This window comes from Brassica napus, chromosome A9, assembly GCF_020379485.1.
Source record: "Brassica napus cultivar Da-Ae chromosome A9, Da-Ae, whole genome shotgun sequence".
NCBI classification, from domain to species: Eukaryota; Viridiplantae; Streptophyta; class Magnoliopsida; order Brassicales; family Brassicaceae; genus Brassica; species Brassica napus.
The window spans coordinates 27,581,968-27,589,201 of NC_063442.1; the positions used below are offsets into that span (position 1 = coordinate 27,581,968).

General features: G+C 34.5%; 1 long non-coding RNA gene across 4 annotated transcripts; it reads left to right on the forward strand.

The window, feature by feature from the left end:
* Window positions 1-82: 82 nt before the first annotated feature.
* On the forward strand, window positions 83-4,003 carry LOC106367363. Of its 4 annotated transcripts, none has more exons than XR_001273833.3 (3): window positions 2,207-3,026; window positions 3,108-3,633; window positions 3,716-3,952. It is a non-coding gene; the product is annotated as an uncharacterized LOC106367363 (long non-coding RNA). The 4 variants fall into 4 exon arrangements; XR_001273836.3 differs by having other exon boundaries at window positions 3,214-3,633; XR_001273834.3 differs by having other exon boundaries at window positions 2,208-3,633; window positions 3,716-3,859; window positions 3,942-4,003.
* Window positions 4,004-7,234: the final 3,231 nt, after the last annotated feature.

Below are 7,234 nucleotides of genomic sequence, written 5' to 3' on the forward strand. Positions count from 1 at the left end.
ATTAATATTTACAGTTTTTTTTGTCAACGTTTCTTTTCCAGTTTTTGTTTTGTTTGGTTTATTTTAAAACATGATTGTAAATTTTAAATTAGTTGACAAAATAAACATATTTCGCATTTGTTAACTACTTATGTAAATTTGGTTGACTTTGCTAGGGAATTAATGTGTATATGCAGAAAATAATGAAATCGAAAGTTGTATTTTGATGAAGGAAAAAATGTGATGTCGAGCTTCACGGTGGACGATTATTTTAGTTATTTAAAAAAAAGTATAATGTCATTGTCAATTTTTTTACAAGGGCAAAAAGAAAGACATTAGCAAGTTGGCAGAAAAGATAATCTTTGGGAAATAATAGGGTAATGATATAAAGGTCAGCGCATGTTAACGAGACGGGAAGGAAAGTAAGTTAGCACAAAGGAACGTGAATGTTTTAAGCGCACGATAGTGGAGAAAAAGGTGGGAGATGGAGTCAATGAGTGGACAGAGAGAGACGAACGTGCGGTGGTGGGGAAGCCAGGGAGTTGACTTAATAGTGAATTAATGATCATTTTGTTAAGTTGTGTAGTTTTTGTCATTATTAATTACGACAAATAAGTACTAGTTTATCAATTGTCTCTCCACTCAATCACGGGTGATAAATAAAGCTGCCACCATCTTCTTTATTATGGTTTCGGATAATTAAACATAAACCAAAGAAATAGATGGTAGTGATTTCTCCGAATGAAATAAATGGTGGTTTAGTAATATTTTGCGATAATAAAGCGTAACTTCATTTTGTTGCTAATCATATGCTTTCTATAATAATATGTACATACTGAATGAAAATATCAGTGAGTGCCTTATTTAAAAGAATGATTGGAATGGCCGAGGCTGGATAAGATGCTGGTAAATCAAATGTTATCATCCATAAAGAAACTGAATTTTATTCTACAGACTACAATCCCCAGTGCCCTGCTTGGAAGTTATGATACATTGACGACATGTACAAGGCATACGCACACTATCAGATAAAAAACATTTACAGAGTTGTAGCTACAAAAGATTGGCAGAATTTATTTTCTAAGCGTACGCAAAGCTTCTTCTTTTGACGAGAATCAGATCACAAGCCCCTATACTGTTTACAGAAGATCGTCATTGGAAATGTCAAAATATATTCGGCTATGATAATAGATAGTGGCACAATCCGGAACAAGAACTCCTGGAATATAAGGATTTATTACACAAACAATTACTAACATCCCTCAAAATAATTACAACAGCTTCTTACTAACCATCTAAGCCAACAAAGAGAACCCACACACCGGCACTTCTTCCAGAGTAACAACCAAATCTGGCGGCACGAGGAAGAACCATCGATGACATCGTTCGATAAGAGAAACCAAAGATTTCCACCTCATGTTCATCAAACCGAGAAACCTTTACATCCATTTAACCGTACACCCATTTAATCAGAAATCACATATAAGGAAGTGGTACGGCCTCGAGGTTCTTTCTCTGGCGAACAGTTACCCCTAATCAGATTGGGGAGCTTAAACAACTGTCTCACCTCCCCATAGCTGACAAAACAAGCCTCCCCAACCGCAAAGACCACCTATATACCCATTTTGTAGCACTAAGAGTGAATCATACCAGTTGATAGCTAGAGCCTAGATGGTTGTTTATGAGTTATGTACTTAGTCTCAAATAGTATGAAACCTTAAATGATGCTCACGTTCATGGGGGTGTTTATCTGTTTTTGGTTGAGGAAAACAAATATTTTTATTTATCCAATTGTATAATGTGCACTTGCTCTTCGCACAGTCTTCTATAACTCTTTTCAAAAATGCTTGAGTTGACAAATTCAGCCATAAAGGCGGATAATGAAAGTGTGCACGAGGTTCTTAGTCAAAAAGCAAAAGAGGTGAAACCAACAAACGTTCTGAAACGTAAACATTAGCCTATTTGTTGGAACTGGAACAAAGATGTTGATGTTGGAACATGGAAAACATGATACGTCATTTAACAACACGTCTTTTATCGACATGAACTTATGGAAACAAGCAATAGCTCTTGAAAACAAACGAAAATAAGTTGCATTAAAATATGAAACTATGTTTTCGTAAAATGATGAATTGGAGTTTGGATTTCATGAAGCAATTTGCTTTTTGTGACCCTTTGGAGGAATTGACTACATTCTCGTTGGTGCCATTGGAAATACTCAATTCTCGTTGGTGCCATTGGAAATCAACACAATAAAAAGGTTAGGTTCTCTCCAGCAGGTGACACATCAGCATTTTTAAGCTCTGTGGAGAGGACATGTCATTAAATGAAAAAACTCAGGTAACCAATCAAAACATTTTGTATCTCCACAATCGGAAATCAACACAATCAGATCGGGAGAAGCTCTCTCTCTTCCTCTTTCGATTTAATCACTGTCTCTCTTTCTCTTTTGCTTTGAAATCGAACGAGGATGGAGAAGAAGACAGCGAAGAATACAGGTGCTGAAGAACTTCAGACCCAATCACCACGCTCTTCTCCGCCTTCTCTTCACCACTCTCTTCTCCGGCTTCTCTTCACCACTCTCTTCTCTGGCTTCTCTTCTCCATTTAGCTGCCGTCAATGTCAACTTAGAGAGATAGAGCTCAGCCATGTTTCTCCTCCTTCCCTGTTGATCTCTCTTCCTCCATGTCACCTCTATATTGTATTAGCGTGGAGATTCATTAGCATCACCAGCCACCTCTCCTCATCTCACCGGAGCAATTGTCTCTCCCCGGGGAAGCCATTTTTGTTGTGATCCTTATCATTGTGGGATCGTGACCAAAATGAAATGAGAATTGAAACCGGAGCCGTCACGTTCCATCAGGACCAGCCACCAATCCGAGCCCCATTAACCATCCATCACGGGAGAGCCGCCGTCGTGATGTCACCACCTTTGCTTATGGGTTTTGGTTATGTCTTTGAGATTTTAATAAAATTGTTATCAGATTAAGAGGGAGATTTCGACCATGAAACTCGTTCGTTATCCTTGTGTTGTTCGTCTTTACGAGGTAAAGTTTTGTTCTTTCCTCTACTTTATACTGAAAAGATTATATCTATCTTCATATAGAAGTTGATTCATTGCTGTTTAGGTTTCTAGCAGGTCGCACAAATATTTACATTCTCTTGGAGTATAATACATGTGGTGAACTGTTTATAGAATTGTGAATTATCTAGCTCTCGACTCAACTATTTCAGGTGATGATAATCTTTGGAAGACATTGGTTATCCACTTGTTACATGTTATAGGTTCGTAATGAACGTATTAGTGAAGCAAAAACTAGGAAGTACTTACACTAGCTTACCAAAGGAGTTGATAGTAAAGGGGTCTACCACAGAGATCTAAAGGTGGTTTCTTTTGCTGACAATCAACAATCTTTTCAAACAAAATCTGGTTTTGGTTGTTTTTGTAGCCTGGAAAACTTCTGCTAGATTCTCAAGGAAATCTCAAGATATCTGATTATGGGCTCAGTGCATTACCAGAACGAGTAATGGTGGTTTCAGTTTATTGTTTTACTTTCATATTGAATTTTTATCAACTAATCATCTTACTTGTATCTTAAGGGAGTTACCATTTTAAAGACAACTTGTGGAACTCCAAATTATGTTGTCTTTTAAGTAAGTCAAATATCACAATGTTTTGAAATATAGTAATGTTATATATATAGTAGCTCATATTATCTTCTCTGTTTTGGTTTAGGTGTTGAGTCATAAGGGTTACAATGGTGTCGTGGCAGATGTATGGTCATGTGGGGTCATCCTTTATGTTCTGAGTCATAACTCATAAGAATTACAACTGAGCCTTGTGATGAGAACGACTCATGTTCCATTATCTTATATTGCAGTATGTTGTGTTTTAAGTTTTAACTAGAGGAAGAATACAAAGTTATATTTCTAAACAATTTTTTTTTCCTTTTATTGCATAGAATCTATTCTTCTTGGATTGTTTCAGTGATCACCTTTCTATTAGAACCAATAATCGCTTGAAGATGGGGCCCATGGTTACTTTCAGTCCAAAGTTTATAGGTGAGGTTAAGCTGAGTGATGAAGCTGTTGCAGACCAAATCTAGAGGGAGTAAGGGCATTTCAATAGCAAGTAGTTACTGTTTTTTGTCCCACTGAACAGAGTAAGCAAGTGGCAGGCTATATCCAATTTTTGAGGGAAGAGTAAACACATACGAGTATAATGTGTTACTGGGAAAGCGAGCTGATTCCAGAATATTGAGTGCCAAGCAACTGTTGGAGCTATGGGACGAATCAGATTCCATATTTTCTGCTACCGAGAGAGGTAGATATGTCTTCCGCTACAGTTGAAAGACACGTTTCTACCTTTGTGCTTCTTAATATCATGTGTTCATCTTGGTTAAAATAACCTTTTGGCTTTCTTATAACATTTTTAGTTTGGGAATTTTTTTTAAAAAGAATGAAAAACATCTCAAACGACTAAAATAAGTATGTTTTCAAATTAATATGTACAATCAAATATTCAAATAGGCAAGTTTGTGACTTTTCAAACAATTATGTAATCTCTTAAACAAGAGAATCTCTCATTTTATTCCTTTTGTATTGTTTTTATTAAAAAAAAACAAATTATTCCACATACTCAACAATCATAATGTTATATTATTGTTTTCAATCAAAAGTACCAAATACTAAGTTAATATTTATAACTTTTGCTTACTTATCAAAAATACTTTTAAATTATTTTATTCTTGAAAACTACTAAAACATCACCAAAGTTAATATTCTTTAAATAGATTGTAATTTTTTATTTATTAAAAATAGAATTTTTTTCTTAAAATATTTTATGTGTTATAATTTCCCGCAGCGTAGCGCGGGTTTCGACCTAGTACTCAATAATGAATATATTTCAATAACTGGCTATGAAATTATAGGGGACTCAAACAAAATAAAAATAAAGGGCTATATTTTATTTTATAAAATTTTCATAATTTTTTTTAAAATATAAATGTTTTACTATTGCTGTATAATGAATAAATGGGAAATGTAATAGTTGAAAAAAACATATTTGTCAAAAGAAAAAAAAATGGAAAACCCATTAGTCAAAAATTGTTATTTTATGCATTTTAAAATGATTGGGATTTTTTATATGCATTTGTTATTGTTAACTACTCCCTCAGTTCCTAAAAAAATCATGTTTTAGAATTTTTATATTTTTTAATAAAATATATGAAAACTTAGCTATAAATGAATAGTTTTTTGTAATTTTATATTTCTAATATTTTTAAACCAATAAGATTTTAAGAAATGCAATTAATTTTTTTGAACTTCACAATTTCTCATTATTAGTTGACAAAAAATTACATAAAAAATATAAAATATGTATTTTTTTGAAACAAAAATTTTCTCTAGAATATGAATTTTTAGGAACAGAAAAATTATTTTGTTATTATTATTAAATGGGCAAATAAATCAATTTTATTTTATATGGAGATTTGCGAAATTCTTCTACACCAACTCCTCTAAAAGCCAAATCTATAGAGATTCGATACTCCAAGTTACAAGATGGGGGTATGCTGGAGTGACATATTATGGTGATTGCAAACTCTATCTAAATCTTGAACTGAAGCAACAATCCAAGCGTTGGAGCAAGGCCCTGGGCAATGAAATGACCTCGGACCTCCAATCAGAGCCGGCCCTAGGCCTGTTAAGGCCAGAAGCCCAAATAAAAGAAATGGCTGAAAAACAAAACATTGCTCCTGAGGGGCATTGAACCCATGAGCTAACGTATTGATCAAGTGTAACTAAACCACTACACTACGGACAATTTTTAAAAAAATTGTAGCCGGTTAAATACTTAATACAATGGCGGCCGCAAGCATGTGCTTCTTTCGCTTGTTCCCAAGGCCGGCTCTGCCTCCAATTAATGTTTGATTGGGCATTAACTACAGTAAGCAGTAAGCCCAGTAAAAGCAGGCCAGTGGAAAAGAAGAGGTGCAAAAGCCCAAAACACATATACTAAGCTCCTGACTGTAATGTAGTTTTTCTCCTCTTTAACACATCTTTTATCAAGGTGCACAAAAATAGTAAGCAAGGTTTTAAAGTACAATTTTTGCATAACATTTTCTTTTGATCACTAAATTTTGAGATTTCAAACAAAAATTCTAAAGTAGAAATCCAACTATACATTTTTTTTAAAAAAGAGTAGAAATCCAACTATACATCGAAAGGTACAAAATATAATGAATCTTTTGCTTAGGAACTGCATATACGATCATCTAAGATTCTGTTCTGAGGTGTAAAATATGTTATTATCTACTCAAGAAGTGTTCAACAATGTAAATTCCATATCCGGTCGGTGGTATATCCGGCCGGTGGTGTAATGCAATTTAAATATGTAAAGGGATGAAGCTTTTCGTATTAATAATAAAAAATAAACAAACTCAGTCAATTACAAGAACAAGAGATGCTCGTCTATACAGGTCGTCTAAACAAGTATCTCTCTAATTTGGTGTGGTCGTCGAAGACGAGCTACTCCGAGTAGGGCAGGTCGTCAAAGACTTATGGTGTGATTTGGTCGACGATCTCCAGGTATGGATGGTCGTTTTTAAGAGTGAGGCTCTTTTTATGTATTTTCTGTATGTTTCTGACTGTCCCATCATCATTAACTTTAAACAAACGTTGTTTATTTACAGTAAAGTACATCTTGTCTTCTAGTGAAGTCACCATTCTTGTTTAGCAGACCGGACTTGATTTTGTGTTTAGTTCTTAGTGGGCTTATGCTAAGTCCATCTCCAACAAACAAAATAACTAAACGTAATGACTATGTAACAGACTCTTTAAATAGCAAACATGAATATTTCGAGTGGGGTTAGTAATCCATATTAAATTATTAATTCCCAAAGCTATTGTCAATATTTGGAAAATTTTGCCATATCCTACCAATTTTTTGCTATGTTCATTGATATCTGATTTTCTTTTATCACCGTTCAATGATAACTGATGGAAAATGGATTTAGACATTCTTATTTAATTTCCCGCCATACATTACATGTTTTTATATCCTGATTGAAACGTTTTGGGCCCCAAAGGCCCATTAAAGCACATACAGATTTCAGACACGCCCTCTCACCACGTGTTTTATTTCTTTGCCATCTCTGGCTTGCATGGCTTGGTATTATGTCGTGATACACACGGTACTATGTCCTGATTTGCAACTTCTTTTCGTTTGTTTTCCAGAGCTATTGCTTGTTGCCAT